The sequence below is a fragment of the Pleurodeles waltl genome, chromosome 9 (assembly GCF_031143425.1).
Source record: "Pleurodeles waltl isolate 20211129_DDA chromosome 9, aPleWal1.hap1.20221129, whole genome shotgun sequence".
Taxonomy (NCBI): domain Eukaryota; kingdom Metazoa; phylum Chordata; class Amphibia; order Caudata; family Salamandridae; genus Pleurodeles; species Pleurodeles waltl.
In genome coordinates, this window is record NC_090448.1 from 863,887,609 (window position 1) to 863,905,320 (window position 17,712).

The 17,712-nt window shown below is 44.4% G+C and overlaps 1 protein-coding gene across 1 annotated transcript in view; it reads right to left on the bottom strand.

Moving 5' to 3' along the window:
• The window catches only part of LOC138260041 (interferon-induced very large GTPase 1-like), a 236,951-nt gene that overhangs the window by 75,133 nt on the left and 144,106 nt on the right, over window positions 1-17,712 (bottom strand). Inside the window, exon 3 of the mRNA XM_069208131.1 lies at window positions 3,916-3,971. The gene's annotated coding sequence lies outside the window, so the exon portion shown is untranslated. The remainder of the gene's footprint in view (window positions 1-3,915; window positions 3,972-17,712) is intronic.

Below are 17,712 nucleotides of genomic sequence, written 5' to 3' on the forward strand. Positions count from 1 at the left end.
CACTGCCTGTGGCAGAAGTGAGTCACCCCTCTAGCAGGCCTTACAGCCCTAAGGTAGGGTGTACTATACCACAGGTGAGGACATATGTGCATGAGCACTATGTCCCGACAGTGTCTAAGCAAAACCTTAGACATTGTAAGTGCAGGGTAGCCATAAGAGTATATGGTCTGGGAGTTTGTCAAACACGAACTCCACAGTTCCATAATGGCTACACTGAAATCTGGTAAGTTTGGTATTAAACTTCCCAGCACAATAAATGCACACTGATGCCAGTGCGGAATTTATTGTAAAATGCACCCAGAGGGCATCTTAGAGATGCCCCCTGAATACCAATCCGACTTTTAGTGTTGGGCTGACCAGTTTCTGCCAGCCTGCTACAACCAGACGAGTTGCTGGCCACATGGGGAGAGTGCCTTTGTCACTCTGTGGCCAGGAACAAAGCCTGTGCTGGGTGGAGGTGCTTCTCACCTCCCCCTGCAGGAACTGTAACACCTGGCAGTGTACCTCAAAGGCTCACCCCTTTTGTTACAGCCCCACCGGGCATCCCAGCTAGTGGAGATACCCGCCCCTCTGGCCACTGCCCCCACTTTTGGCAGAAAGGCTGAAGGAGATAATTAGAAAAACAAAGAGGAGTCACCCACCAGTCAGGACAGACCCTAAGGGTCCCTGACCTGAGTTGACCCCTGCCTTTAGAAATCCTCCATCTTACGTTTGGAGGATTCCCCCAATAGGATTAGGGATGTGCCCCCCTCCCCTCAGGGAGGAGGCACAATGAGGGTGTAGCCACCCTCCAGGACAGTAGCCATTGGTACTGCCCCCCAGACCTAAACACATCCCTAAATTTAGTATTTAGGGGCGCCCCAGAACCCAGGAAATCAGATTCCTGCGACATGAATCAAGAAGAAGGACTGCTGACCTGAAATCCCTGCAGAGACGACGGAGACGACAACTGCTTTGGCCCCAGCCCTACCGGCCTGTCTCCTGACTCAAAAAACTGCAACAGCGACGCATCCAACAGGGGCCAGCGACCTCTGAAGCCTCAGAGGACTGCCATGAACCTAAGAACCAAAAAACTCCTGTGAGCAGCGGCCCTGCTCAACAACAGCAACAACTTTGCAACTTTATTGCAACTTTCAAAGACCTCACTCTTCCCGCCAGAAGCGTGAGACTTCACCCTCTGCACCCGACGCCCCTGCCTCGAGCTCCAGAGAACCAGCATCACAGGGAGGACTCCCAGGCAACTGCGACCTCGTGAGTAGTCTAAGATGACCCCCCTGGACCTCCACAGCGACACATGCAGAGAGAACCCCGAGGCTCCCCCTGACCGTGACTGCCTGTAACAAGGAACCCGACGCCTGGACCAAGCACTGCACCCGCAGCCCCCAGGACCAGAAGGAACCAAACCTCAGTGCAGGAGTGACCCCCAGGTGACACTCTGCCTAGCCCAGTCGGTGGCTGGCCCGAGAAGCCCTCCTGTGCCCTGCCTGCACCGCTAGAGTGACCCCCGGGTCCCTCCATTGAATCCAATACAAAACCCAACCCCTGCTTTGCACACTGCACCCGTCCGCCCCTGTGCCGCTGATTGTGTAATTTGTGTGCCTACTTGTGTCCCCCCCAGTGCTCTACAAAACCCCCCTGGTCTGCCCTCCGAGGACGCAGGTACCTGTTGGCAGACTGGAACCAGAGCACCCCTGTTCTCCATAGGCACCTATCTGTTTTTGGGCACATCTTTGACCTCTGCACCTGACCGGCCCTGAGCTGCTGGTGTGGTAACTTTGGGGTTGCCTTGAACCCCTAACGGTGGGCTTCCCATGCCCAGGAACTGAGACTTGTAAGTGCTTTTCTTACCTGACAAACTAACCATTACTTACCTCCTCCAGGAACTGCTGATTTTTGCACTGTGTCCACTTTTAAAATAGCTTGTTGCCATTTTTACTAAAACTGTGTATGCTATTGCTCTAATTCAAAGTTCCTAACTTACCTGTGTGGAGTACCTTGCATTTTATGTATTTACTTCAAATCTTGAACTTGTGGTTCTAAAAATAAATTAAGAAAATAAATGTTTCTATATAAAAACTATTGGCCTGGAGTTAAGTCTTTGAGTGTGTGTTCCTCATTTATTGCTGTGTGTGTACAGCAAATGCTTAACACTACCCTCTGATAAGCCTACTGCTCGACCACACTACCACAAAATAGAGCTTTAGAATTATCTAATTTTGCCACTATCTTACCTCTAAAGGGAACCCTTGGACTCTGTGCACACTATCTCTTAATTTGAGACAGTATATACAGAGCCAACTTCTTACAATGAGGCCCAGTACATATCCACCACTGACTTAATAAAAGGCTGTAGGCAGGTTCCCTAAGACCCCAATGACCAAGAAAAAATAGCCTTCACAACACCTGATTGGCTCTATCAGTTTACCGTGCTACTCTTTGGGATTCATGGGGAACTGGCGATGTTTCAGAGGCTCCTGAACACTCTGCTTCAAAGTCACTTTGGGTATCCTCAACCTCGTTAGACAAAATTTGTGATTTACAGTAAAAACTTGCCAGAACATATGCATCATCTACAAGCTATCCTCTCGTAATTACAGAAGGCTTGATTGCATATCAATGCTAACAAATTCAAAATTGCCTATCATAGGGTGAAATACAATGGTTACCTCCTGGGAGAAGATCTTATTGAACCACAGACAGAAAAGCTATAAAGTCATAGATAATACTCCATTCCCCTCTACGAGAAGGGATCTAAGGGCGTTCTTGAGGCTCCTTGGCTACTACAGAAGTATTATTCCCCAGTATTTGAATCTAGAAGTCCCTCTCACTGATCTCCTGAAGAAAAACATCCCCCTGAAAGTTCTGAAATCGCCATCCGAGCTCACTCTTACAGTTTTCTGGAACTTAAAACATGCCTTCACCTAAAGTCCCTTTGTGCTTTATACACATCATGCACCCCTCATTTGGCTGAATCATAACAAAGGGAACAATGATAGAGTGCTGAGGTGGTTTCTCTCTCTCCAGCCATACCATTTTGAGATGAGGCATAGGAAAGACAAGGACCAAGTGAATGCTGACTTTCCCTCTCATTTTTCCCATTTTTCTCTGATCAAGAATACCATTAGGAAGGGGTGTGTGAGGAGACGGATGGTTTGCCCGGCTGCACAACTCCTTCCCCTCCACCTCTCACTATTCTAGAGGACGTCCGTCTTCTTTCTCTGCAGGAAGAAGCGTATGGCCCCTTGAAATGTGACTATATGGGGAAAGAAGAGGCGGAGCCAAGAACGCACCCTCTGATTTATAACCCCTATGTATTTGTAACTGGACCAGAAGAAAGGCAAAGCGTGGGTCAAGAAGAGCTGCGTCCTCATTGGGAGACGCCACCATCAGATGACGAGTCTGCAGTAGGAGCCCTGTCGGGGACCATCAGGAGGCAGAAGATGACGAACGCACCAACAGAGAAGGAGACCATGGCATTAGTTTAATCCCACAGCAGAGCAGGAGGCAAAGGAACATGTCAAGATACCTAGACTCCCAGCCACATCCCCAGAGGGATGTGGCTTAGGCAGGTGTGTGAAAAATGTAATGCATGGGGTTTGAGGGGAGGGTCCCAAAGGGCAAAACAATAAAAACAGTGGTAGGTGACAGGGAGAGAGAAAAGCTCCCTTGTTTTCCTTCTTCTTTGGTTGTTTTGACAGTTTTCCTCAGCGGTGCCATGCAGTGAAGAAGTCCAGAACTACCAAAATCTTTAGAAAATGTTTATTGGCAGTGAACAGGAGGTACATAGTTATGTTTGGTGTTTTTTGTGGTTTTGGTTCCCCTTAGGAGTTTCTCCTCGACCCCTCTTCCTATCCCCTCACATATACACCCCGGGGAATAGTCACAGCATCATGAGCTAAAGAAAAACAGTCTTACCTGTTTGTTCTTTCTGAGAATCTTGGCGTGGTGTCCCTTCGCCCTAGCACCAGCGCCTGGAAAAAAAAGGAAAAAGCCTTAAGCAACGAACGTTATAATTCAAGAATTAAGAAAAAAACACTAAATAAATACAAGACGAATTCCACTTGCCTTATTGTTTCATCATTGTCGCTAACATCAATCCTGACAGTTTATCAACTACCAAATAACAAATCTGTAAAGTAAAAAAAGTTAATGACATCTTTTATAATAATCTTGCAAGGTAAATGAAGTAAGTTTCAACGAAGGCAAAAAATGTATTGCAAGAGGTAAACATCAACTGTTCAGCATAAGCACATTGTGATTGGTACTCACGAATAAAAAAAAAAATTCCAACATCAAATTGACGGGGGTGGCTGTGAGAGAGCGTAGCTTATATAATCTATATTAACATGAAATGTTTATGAACTAATGTATAATAATGCCGCATAGAAACGGAACTAGTATATTTTGCTAAAACGTGCACTTAAAATGTGACCACGGGGAGTGGCCGCCAACGTATACGGGGACTAATGGAAATGATGAATGTTTATGAAATCTTGTATTAGACCTAGTTTTATACTAATTTTAAATGATTATGTTATTAAAGTTTTGCTAATAAATCTTGTAGGTCTTAGTTAGCATGAGTCGAGGCCTAGCTGCCTGGCTCTCATATGTGTTTTTCTAAACGTGCAGTGTGCTGACTCGCGAAAGGACATGACCTCTTGTTTTCTTCAAACTAGAAGCTGAATGTAACTATAGTAGATCCGTTCTCATGAAATTCATATTGCTTGTAGAAATGTAATAGTCAAAATGCAACAGTGTAGATTAGTATAATGTACAAGGCTGTTCAAACCGGTACAGACAATGGAGCTAGTGACCAAAAGATGTGCAAAGAATTACAGAAGGATGAAATCATACCGGACATGCTACCTCTGAAGACTTCAATCATATGGACCAATAAAATGCTTGTGAACTAATGTGGGGTGAAAGATTTAATGACATAATCTGTTTTCAATTGGCTAAAGATAGTGGGGTGCAACAACTATCCAATTAAGTTTTAGGGGATGTACAAAGACTAAGGGATAAAAACCACTGTCACCAGGAAGTGAATTAGAGAATTAAGGAGCAGAAGACCAGGATATTTTGGTTAGGGAAATGCTATCAATTTGATCCAGAAACTTTGTCACTCTGTTTGGTGACTTATTGGTTTTACTTAAACCATCCTCTTCCTTAGATTGTCCATTTTACACTTTGCCTCCTTATGAGGGAAGTGCCCCGTTTTTCCCGTGAGCTGAGTCTCTGACTGATGGCGAATCAACTGATGTCCTGAAGACGAAGACTGAACCTGAATGCTGACCCAAACCTTGGAGGGTAACTATGACAATGAACTTGTGATTTGTCTTTTTTCTTTTCCTTTCTAGGTACCAACTGCTTACTTTTGACAGAGACCGTAGCTAGATGTTTTCCACATTGGTGTTCTAACTTGTTTTGCATGAAGCCCAACATGCCAATGCTAATCAATGAATAGGACAGGGGTTCACTAAACTGATGCAAATAGACAAACAACTGAATATATGCGTTGTTGAACTGACGCGGTAATGACACTCTGCTAAAGTTGATCCATGTTGACGCTGTGTTATGCTCTAATAATTGCATTCCTTGCTTTAGTTAAGTCTTATTCGAGTTGCCAAATTATGACAATGATATTGAGTGTTTTGTTTTTGAGATTGACACACCTGCTTTTAGAATTGTAATCAATAGGGAATAAAACTCATAAAATTCTACTAGACTGGTGTGGTTATTCATGACTGAAAGGTCATGGCAGTCTCTTTAGTTGACTAATGTCTTTGACTAAAGTAAAATGCATTGTGGTAATAAATATTGATGACAGTATTGACATATTGATTGACATATTGATTAGCTATCTCGTCCTAAGGTGTCTCTCAACTGGGTCAAAAGATTCATTGGCCTAAAACGAGTCCTGATGTATAATAAATTATCATAGAGGGACGCATTAACAGTTCTGGTAGCAGAGCGACGGGTTGGCCCTTTGGGGCCCTAGGACTGAGAATTATTGTTTAGATTGTTTTTTTTTCTGAGATAATGCAAATTGGAGGCATGATGTGTTTCTAAATTCCTCATGACTTTCCCGGGATCTCAGAGCCTGCCTAAGTGAGTTGGGAATGTTCTCGGCATTTCAGCATGTGTAGTGTAGAATTTGCGCTTGCTCAGCTAATGCATTTGTTCAGGTGTTTTGTGAAGGTTGTGTGTATTTAGGTCAGGTAATGTTGTTTTAGCAGGAGTCGGCGTACTCCGCAGTATGAGAGTAAGGAAGTCGGCATACTTCATGTAAGTGTGGCGCTTTATGCTAAAACATCATCCACGTGGTTGGTTGTAATGTACGGACCCGTCGTGGTCTAAGACTCCGGAGTATATTGACAAGTGTAGGAGACACTTGCGTTTTATGTTGTAATTTGTGTGGTTTAATAGGTCAATCGGGCGTGGTTGACAAGTCAAGTTTGAGTCAAATTGTATGTGTGAAAACGTCTATGGAGATTTGGTAAGTTCTAAAGTGCACTAGGACAAACCATTGACAAGTCGAGAGTAGGATCTGCAGGTCGAATTCTGCTTGCGAATACGAGAGCTGAGAAGGAGAGAGTAGGGGCCGAGGCTTCAAGTGAAATCTCTGTAAAGTTCTGACTCGATTATATACCCTGCCTGTAGCAACCCGACAAATCTGAGTTGTTGTTGTTGTTAAAGGTGCTCGCAATATTGCATTAGTTTGGTGTGAATCCAGTGTGAGGAGGACAAGCCGCAAGACTTTGTCAGCTGCAGTGTGTGAGTGTGATGTCAGCAGTACCGCGCTGGGATAGGTCAGTTACCGAGAGGGGTCGCGCACGGATTGGCAGCCGTCCATGAGAGGCAATAGGTTGAGAAAGGTGGGTGAAGAGTGTCCTGGGAATTAAAGTCACTTCCTGATTAAGAACAAAACAAAAGAAAAGACGCAAAGATGAATTTTATCAAGGCTTTTAGAAGCGCTCTGAAAGGAAACGCATACATTATGGCGAGTGAGGGGGAGCCTACACCGCCTGAGGGTACTCCAGCTTATATAGTAATGGAGGAAAAGGGAGTCGCGCCTTGCTTATGGATGAAACAGTGGCGCAAACTGACAGAGAAGGAGGGATGTTTGGCGTTTCCGGAGCACAGAACGTTCAATACAAGAATTCTAGAAAACTTGAGGTGGATGTTAAGTGTACAAAAGCCACCTTCGAGGCCAGCTCAGTATGAGGCATTAGCAGTCTGGGATTTAATGGCCATACGACAAAGACAACAGAAATTTGAGAGAAGGATGAAAAGGGCAGAGAAGACTTTAGCTGAGAATAGATGGGACAATGAGAGCAAAATGTGGAGAAGGGGAATAGTTGATGGACTCAAATTGCTCCCAGCAATAACACAAGAAGACGAGACACAGGGAAAGAAAGCCACCTGTAAGACAGATAAGAGCTCTAGCAAACCAAAAGAGACTAAGAGGTTTTGGATAGAGGAAGACGACTCAGACGAAGAGGAGTTTCTTAATCAACTGTTGCATGATCGCCCGCCACCTTATGCAGTAGATGACAATGCCCCGAGCACTAGTGCGGGTCCTGGGAACCAGACACAGGAAAAGGGAGTTACTGATACAGTGCAGACTAGTGATATGGTTTCGACACAAAATGGTGTGAGTGTACCCACTGCGCCAGACATGCAGATACAGTTCCAACCTCCACCGCAGATACAGAGAATCTATCCAGACGTCCCAGTACTAGAGACTACTATGAGTCTGATGGTGCCGCCTGATCCGATATATACAAAATCGAGATTAGTGCAGATTGAGCCAACTCCGCGATTGCTGCCCCAGCCGCAGCAACCGCTGATTCCAAGTTATAGTACAGTGGCAGGATCTCCACTTGCGCCTACACCAGCTACAGCGAGTCGAGCTTTGGGAGTCAATACTCTACGAGGCTACTGGGGACAGGTCAGACACCAGCTGCCATATCGCTACCCATTACTGTTGGTCCACCTGTACCACTGTATGCGCAGGGTAAACCTGACACATGTGATCAAGGAGTGGGGACCCAGGAAATGATAAGGGGAGGATTCACAGGAACCCCCGATCAATATCGCCAAGATCGCAAACAGACGAGCATTTCAGATCCCTGTTAGACCTTAGTTCAGTTGGGGCTTCTTTGGAAGCAATGAGACAAGTAGGGTCAAGTGTGTTGGCCCCACAGACAATGAGTGCGGATACAGCACAGACACCATTGATGCAGCCAGGAAATATTTCATTGCAAGGTTTTTCCGTGCAACAACTAAATGAGTGGTTGGGAAATAACAAAACTTTGCAACCTGCTACGGTGACCGCAGAGAGATCAGAGAGAGATGACTACCTAAATTTTGTAAGACTGGGTGTGGAAGCTGCTGAATTAGTGGAAGGAACAATATGGGAAAACAGATTAGAATCGTACACAGAAGCAGAATTAAGGTATCTGTGCCCCAAAATCACCAAAGAAGTGGGTAAGGTGCATCAGAGGTTGGCGAACCTGGCAGACAAATACAATATTGATATTGAGAATACTAAACATTTGAAAAGAAGATATAGACTAGACTTCGATTCTAGAGATTTTGATCACATGAGGTCGGCCGGAATAAAGGCGCATCTTAAAGAAATACTGCAAAGTGCGCAGATCTGGGGAGCGTTAGAAAAGTGGGAAGGCAGATGGGCAAAGAAAAGAGACAAGGAAAAGAGTGACAGTCTGGAATCAAGTCAAGCTAAAGCTTCACCAGATACGGGATCAGTAAAGATGTTACCAATGAGAGAAACCGCTGGAGGGGTTTTAATTAATGTACCATGGACCGGGGGAGACATTTTGTTATTTACAAATGATTATCCCAGGTTGAGGGAGAAGCCAATAGAGTGGTACCAGCAGACCGACAGGTTTTGGAAGCTTGCGAAGTGTCTCTGGGAGGACTTGAATACCTTGTTTGAGATCATTGTTCCACCTGACTTATGGCTTGAGTGCAACAGAGGTGTAGACTGGCCAACACAGGAGCACCTTCTGAAGAGGTGATGAAGTACTATCATAAAGTGATTGAGTTTTTGAAGCAGAAAGTGTCGCCAAAAGTGACTGATTGACAGAAAATCGACCGGACCTCACAGGAGGTCAAGGAGTCAATTCATGCTTACAGTGGCACTGAGACTATTGAGCCGGAAGACATGAACCATCTTGTATTCAGATTTGTTGAAGGGCTGAGACCAGAGGTGAGCCAGATGATTAAGAATCATTGATCTGTTGGCAAGCGAAGCCGATTGATGAGGTTGCAGTATGCAAAATACTGCAGTGATGAGATTGAGCTGAAGCAGAGAAAGTTGAAGGAGAAAGTGCTGGTGATGCAGATTAAGGCAGCGCAGGCAGGCATGCAGGGAAATGGGATTCAGCAGATGATACAACAGCAACTGCAAGGAAATGGCGTGTTTCAAGCGCAACGAGAGGCCGAGGTCGAGGTTTTGTGAATCGCGGTCCAGATTTGAATACTGTTGTGGTTCAAAATGACGTGCAAGGGATGAAGAAGATGTCACCATGTCACCCGTGCGGGGGCGGTGGCATTGGAAGGTGTCGTTCAACAAAGCACTGATGTCAGTACATTTCAAAATATGAGGGGTCAAAAATCGAGAGGTCAAAATCAGAACTTCCAAAATAACATGGCTCAGATGCAGGGGTTACGACCCATGCAGCAAATACAAATGCCGCGTATTCAACCAGCACAAATGCAGCAGGTACCACAGCAGGTTCCCATGGTACCTAGACAGCAAATGCAATTACCATTAGCTCCAATGGGACAGCAACAGATGATGCTTCCTCAGCAGGTCACAGGCCAAATGATGAGTCAAAATAACACAGTGCAGCTATTCCCAATGCGTGGTGAGGATGCAATGAATGATGAGTGGTCGGATGATAGTTCAGACAGTGAGGAGTGCAGGCTTGCAGCGTACTTGGAAGTAGATCAGAGGGGACCCTATGTAGAGGGAAAAGTGATGGGTCACAAGGTTTCATTCTTAGTTGCTACGGGAGCTACACGCTCTAAAGTCAGAAGTGCAGAGGTTCCGAAATTGCCACTTTCAGGGCATACCGTAAGAGTGGTACGAGTAGCAAACCAGTACTTGACAAATCCGATTACTGACCCAGTTCAAGTTGAGATTGGTAACTTCCAGGGACTGCATAAGTTTGTAGTCTGTGATTCTAGTCCTGTTTCCCTACTGGGAAGAGACTTACTGTGCAAGATGAAATGTTTGATTACTTGTTCTAATGAAGGGATTGAGGTGCAGACAAGCAGTGATGATGAGGGGGATGATGGGCAGTTTCCAGAATTGGAGACAGAGACCGCAGATGAGGAATATCCTCTAATAACCTTATTCCCAATGCTTACAGTAACTGACTTGCCAGCTGAATTACAGGGAACAGTGACAGAGAAAGTGTGGGACCTGACAGGAAGGGAAGTGGGATTGATAAAAGGAGTGGAACCGGTTAAAGTACAGGTGAAGCCAAATGCAGTGTTTCCCCAGGTGCCAAAGTACCACATGGCACAAAATATCCTTATTCAGGTGTTGCAGATAATTGCGGACTTTGTAAAGCAAGGGGTTCTGAAGGAAGTATTGAGCAGCCCATGTAATTCACCAATAATAGGTCTGAAAAAGCCTTGTGGGAAGGTGCGAATTGTGCAGGATTTGAGGAAAATAAACAAGATTGTGGTAAAATGTTGCCCCATAGTGCCGAATCCAGCAGTAATCATGTTCCAGGTTCCGTGTGATGCAGAATGGTTCACTGTTGTGGATCTATCACAAGCATTCTTTTCAATGCCTCTTCATGAGGACAGCCAATTTCTCTTCAGTTTCAAATTCCTGGACAAGGTGTACAGTTGGTGCAGAATTCCTCAAGGGTTTTCTGAATCACCATCCATCTTCAATCAGATATTGAAGAAGGACCTAGAGTCGTTAGAACTGCCTTTCAGTTCGACTCTGGTGCAATACATTGACGACTTGCTGATTGCGTCCAGAACAAAAGACGACTATAGGTATGACACAATTGCCTTATTGAACCATTTGGGAAAGAATGGACATAAAGGGGGTGATTCTCACCCTGGCGGGCGGCGGAGGCTGCCCGCCAGAGTTCCCCCTTCCAAAATACCGCTCCGCGGTCGAAAGACCGCTGAGGGTATTTTGGGTTTTGCACTGGGCTGGCGGGCGACCGCCAAAAGGCCGCCCGCCAGCCCAGTGCAAAACACCCTTCCCACGAGGACGCCGGCTCAGAATTGAGCCGGCGGAGTGGGAAGGTGCGACGGGTGCAGTTGCACCCGTCGCAAATTTCAGTGTCTGCAAGGCAGACACTGAAATTCTTTTTGGGGCCCTCTTACGGGGGCCCCTGCAGTGCCCATGCCATTGGCCATTGGCAGGGGCCCCGCGACACCCCATACCGCCATCCTGTTCCTGGCGGGAGAACCGCCAGGAACAGGATGGCGGTATGGGGTGTCAGAATCCTCCATGGCGGCGCAGCTTGCTGCGCCGCCATGGAGGATTCATTTGGGCAGCGGAAAACCGGCGGGAGACCGCCGGTTTTCCACTTCTGACCGCAGCCGAACCGCCGCGGTCAGAATGCCCAGCGGGGCACCGCCAGCCTGTTGGCGGTGCCCCCGTCATTTTAGCCCTGGCGGTCTTGGACCGCTAGAGTTAGAATGACCCCCAAAGTGTGCCCAAAGAAGCTGCAGTACTGTCAGAAAGAGGTGAAATACTTAGGGCACTTGATTGAGAAAGGGTCTAGGAGAAAATCAAAAGAAAGGGTGACAGCCATACTGCAGATGAATCCCCCGACAACAAAGAGAGATGTCAGAATGTTTTTGGGAATGGTGGGCTACTGTCGCTAGTGGATACCCAACTTTTCGATTATCTCTAAACCATTGATAAAACTGACAGGCAAGGAAACTATGGATGACCCATATACCATAATTCTGTCCGAGGAAGAGCTTGAGTCATTTATGGAATTGAGAGAGTGCATGTGTAGGGCACCAGCCTTCGGTATGCCTGATTGCACAACCCTTTTCTACTGTTTTGGCATGAACGTGATGCTTGTTCTTTGTCTGTCTTAACACAGGTCCATGGAGGTGCAAACCGCCCTGTAGCATATTTTTCAGATAGTTTGGACCCAGTCACAGCAGCCTTACCGGGTTGTTTGCATGCAGTTGCAGCAGTTGGTCAAAGCCTCACACAGTGTGAAGGCATAGTAATGGGACATCCCTTAACAGTAATGGTTCCACATTCAGTTGAAATCCTGTTAACCCAAACTAAAACTCAGCATATGACAAATGCCTGACTTACCCGATATGAGACAATTATTCTAGGATCACCTAATGTTTCTTTGAAAAGATGTACTGTGTTGAACCCGGCAACTCTACTTCCTGTTGAAAACACTGAGATTAACAATGCAGAGGAAGTGGAACACGACTGTCTTGAGGTAACAGAACTATGTACCAAACTCAGACCTGACATTAAAGATACGCAGTTAGAAGAAAATGACTGCATTATGTTTGTTGATGGATCCTGTTTGAGAGACTCAGTCGGAATAATAAGGGCTGGTTATGCTGTGTGTACAATCACCGGTATTATAGAAGCTTCCTGGCTCGAAAGAGTATATTCTGCACAAGTAGCCGAATTAATTGCCCTTATTAAGGCATGCCACGCAGCGGAAAACCTGAAAGTCACTATCTACACGGACAGCAGGTACGGATTCGGAATCGTACATGATTTTGGCCAATTGTGGTCACAGAGGGGTTTCATGACCTCTTGTGGCTCACCAGTGAAAAATGGCGAACAGATTAAGGATTTGTTGCATGCGATTCAGTTACCTCTTGAAATTGCTGTGGTGAAATGCAATGCTCACGTTAAGTCACAGGACTTTGTGTCAATGGGAAACAGCTATGCAGATCAAGTCGCAAGGTTTTGCGCATTGAACTGTATATTGTTCAAGGATCAGTGGGAATTGTTACAGTGAACAGAAAATGAAACGTGCTTGAACTTTGCATTAAGGGGGGTTGATACATTAGATGAATTAAAATCACTGCAGGGTCGTGCTAGCAGAGAGGAAAAACGCTCCTGGAAGAGAATGCAATGTGTACAAAGAGCAGATGACTTGTGGGTCTCAGAGGAGGGGAAGTTGGTTTTGCCAAACAGCCTTTTCTCACAATTTGCAAGGCTTTATCATGGACAGGCACATCTAGGAGAGACGCAATGTTCAAAATTGATTGGTTTAATCCGAAATTCAGACAAGCCGCTGAGGTTACCTGTCACAGGTGCATCATCTGTCAACAGATGAATGCAGGAAAAGGGACTGTGGTGACTTTGAGCCACATATGGAGAGCTGGAGGTCCGTTTAGCAAGTTACAGATGGATTTCATTGAGATGCCTGTGTGTGGAGGCTTGAGGTACGTGTTGGTGATTGTGTGTGTTTTCAGTCAGTGGATTGAAGCCTATCCTACACGTAGGAACGACAGTCTCACAGTAGCAAAGCTGTTGCTTAGAGAGTTAATACCAAGGTTCGGATTTCCGGTCTCTTTAGAATCAGATAGGGGCAGACACTTCGACAATGAGGTGATTAAGCTCTTGTGTGCTGCATTAGACATTGAACACAAGCTGCATTGTAGCTACCGCCCGAAGCATCAGGACTAGTGGAACAGATGAATGGCACCTTGAAGTCGAGAATGGCAAAAATGTGCGCAGCTACCAATATGAAATGGCCAGATGCACTGCCTTTAGTGCTGATGTCAATGAGAAATACACCTGATAAGAAGACAGGACTATCTCCCCACGAGATATTGATGGGCAGAGCTATGAGGTTACCCGCAGTACCTGCAAATGCTCTTGTGAATATCACGGATGATATGGTGTTGGACTACTGCAAGGGTTTGGCTGATGTGGTCCGCTCTTTTTCCCACCAGGTGGAGGCCAATACATTACTACCAATCAGTGATCCAGGTCACACCCTGCAAGCCGGTGACTGGGTGGTTGTCAAGAAGCACGTAAGGAAGTCGTGTTTGGAGCCACGCTGGAAGGGGCCATATCAAGTAATATTGACAACAACCACTGCTGTGAAGTGTGCAGGTGTTCCAAACTGGATACAAGCCAGTCACATAAAGAAGGTGACATGTCTAACTGATGAGGAACTCGAAGTACCCGAAACAACAACTCCAGAAAAGGAAGTCTCAGGGCCAGAGAGTATTCAAGGGGGAACTGAGACTACAGGAGAGCCCACTGAGGACGGCTTAGTCCCTCAAACAGTAAACGAGTTCAAGAGAGGTGACAGTGAGCCTATCTCAGTAGAGGCAGCAGGAGAACCGCAACAAGGAGAGTTTTTCCCATAAGGAGATGGGTACGGGTTAGAACTTGAACCCCTTAGAGACCCAGAAGATGAAGGGGAAAGAGCAAGCCAATTGCAGGTCTGTCAAGAGAAAACACCATAGCACAAGAGGAGGGTGCTGTTCAACGTGCTGAAGAGCCAAGCAGGAAGAAAACGCATAAAGGTGATAACTGCCCAAAGAAACAAGCTGCAAGGGAAAAGGTCGTTCCAGGTGAAACAATAGAGGAAGAAGTTGATACATCCAGAAAAGAGGATTTGAGTGAAGGAGAATTGCAAAGTGAACGCAGGCTGAAAAGAAAAAGAGTCACAAATAGAAGGTACGCAGGTCCTGAATGGGCATATGCAAGGACATCTGAATGGCAACAAGAATTCTTAGCGTTTTGCTTTGATCGAGAAGTACCAGGCCAATATTACGGTACCTGAAATCAATCAGTGGAAGAGATAGTGTTAAATTTGAAATTGAAATTGAAAGCTGAAGGCTGAGAAAAGAGACTTATAAATTACCAGATGTGACATTGATAACCTGAAATTGACACTGATTTGACTGATTATGACAAGCTGCTAACCTGATTTGACAAAAGAGTCCTGGGGTGAGTGAAACTCTGTAAATACACGCAGAGAGAAAAAGAGACTTGCATCAAGAAGAAAAAAAGAGCTTTTAAATCGTCCTCAAGTTGATTGTTTTGAGTTATTTTACTATCTGATTCTTTACAGATCATGGCTTACACTAGAGGTAGTAGCAAAAAGGGTAAATTATGTGGTTGGTTAAGTATTATTTTAGGTATTGTGTGTGCAATAATAATTGTAGGTGTGATTGTGGGAATGCCGTGGTTGGATAAGAAAGTGATTAACAATGCTTCAAAACCTGAGACTGCTACATTAACACCATGGGAAAAGTTTGAGCAGGGTTCAAAATATTTGCATGAGGGAACTAATTCAAAGGGGTAACTTTCTACTAATGTTTTCTATCGCTTATTGAATGAGTATGTTGATACAATGGATGAAAGAAACTGTTATGTGTGCACAAAGATTCCTACGTCAGTACAAGAAGGGGTCACTTACCATAGTCTTCCGCTAACCTACGGGATAAGCAGTAGTTTGCTACTAACAAGATTTTATGATCAGGAACATGTGCAATATTTGTATTCTAGTTTGGATGTAGTGTTTTCTTTTGTGCCTGTGATCAAGTTTCTGAACAAATTAGCTAAAGAGCATAGTATAAAATTAGTTAGAGGTTTCTTTGAACCAACACTGACATTTGGGACAGCTTATGCACACCACAACAATCTGACTTGCTTACTAATGCCCTTAGAGAAAAGCTTTTTAGATCACACTGATGATAGACGCAAGGCACTGAAAGAGAGGCTAGAAAAAGGACTAGAGAAACGCACATATGCAAATGATTATGTTTACACCACAATAAAGACGCAAGGCAAATTAGCTATAGATGCATTACATGTAGGAAGGATTTGTATATATATGCCAAAATCTGAGCACAACACTTTATTTGTGGGAACGAGTGAATGCAGGCATGTGTTTTATGTTTCAGAGTAAATGGACATTCATGTTAAATGGACAGGATCCAGCGATCCCTGGGATCTATTACATTTGTGGACTTAATGCTTATTACCGTCTTCCAAAGGGATGGTATGGGACATGTTATTTGGGGTGAGTTTTCCCAAAGATTTACCAGATTGACGACTTAAAGCAAATACCTAAAATGTCTGAATTACAACATGCTAGACAAAAACGAGAGACAGCGGCTGCTGTCGTTGGTGACATATTTGCAGCCATATTCCGTCAGTAGGGGTTATTTTAAACTCCATAAAGATTCGAAAGTTGTCTACTATTGTGGATAACATGCTGACAAATTTTACATGGGCTATACTCCTGATGGATACTGAACTTGCTGCGGAAAGAGCTATGACTCTTCAAAATCGGCTTACTTTAGACATTCTTTTACAAAGAGCGGCCGAGTCTGAAAAATGCTTAACAAGCGTCATTTTAGCTCACTCAATCCGGATAATAGTAAAAAGATTAGAGGTATGCTTACCAACCTAACGAGAGATAGTGCAGATTTGAAAGATTTGAAGGAACCTGGAGTTTGGGAATAAGTAGGAAAAGGAATTGCCAGAGTAGGGAGCTGGTTTAGCAATGGTTTAGCAATGGGGTGCTTGCAAAAATATTAGGGGGTCTATTAATTGTCTTGATCTGTTTATTGGGTTTATGGGGAGCATGCAAAATTAATGAGAGAATTAAAAGAAATTAGACACAACTAAATAAAAGAAACGAAGAAAATGAAAGGGAGAAAATAGTTAATTAAATTTGGGAGAGTTCACACCAAGGTCAAGATGTTGAAATGCGCATTATGCGCAAAGTGAAAAATTGAAAATGAAAGGTTGAAAGGGAAAGGTTTATGTGATGACGAACTAATGTATAATAATGCCGCATAGAAACTGTACTAGTATATTTTGCTAAAAAGTGCACTTGAAATGTGACCAGGGGAGTGCCCGCCAATGTATACGGGGACTATTGGAAATGATTAATGTTTATGAAATCTTGTATTAGACCTAGTTTTAAACTAATTGTAAATGATTATGTTATTAAAGTTTTGCTAATAAATCTTGTAGGCCTTAGTTAGCATGAGTCGAGGCCTAGCTGCCTGGCTCTCATATTAAATGTGTTTTTCTAAACTTGCAGTGTGCTGACTCGCAAAAGGACATGACCTCTTGTTTTCTTCAAACTAGAAGCTGAATGTAACTATAGTAGATCCCTTTTCATGAAATTCATATTGCTTGTAGAAATGTAATAGTCAAAATGCAACAGTGTAGATTAGTATAATTTACAAGGTCGTTCAAACCGTTACAGACAATGAAGCTACTGACCAAAAGATGTGCAAAGAATTACAGAAGGATGAAATCATACCGGACGTGCTACCTCTGAAGACGTCAATCATATGGACCAATAAAATGCTTGTGAACTAATGTGGGGTAAAAGATTTAATGACATAATCTGTTTTCAATTGGCTAAAGATAGTGGGGTGCAACAACTATCCAATTAAGTTTTAGGGGATGTACAACGAATAAGGGATAAAAACCCCTGTCACCAGGAAGTGAATTAGAGAATTAAGGAGCAGGAGACCAGGAGATTTTGGTAAGGGAAATGCTATCGATTTGATCCAGAAACTTTGTCACTCTGTTTGGTGACTTATTGGTTTTACTTAAACCATCCTCTTCCTTAGAGTGTCCATTTTACACTTTGCCTCCTTATGAGGGAAGTGCCCTGTTTTTCCCGTGAGCTGAGTCTCTGACTGATGGCGAATCAACTGATGTCC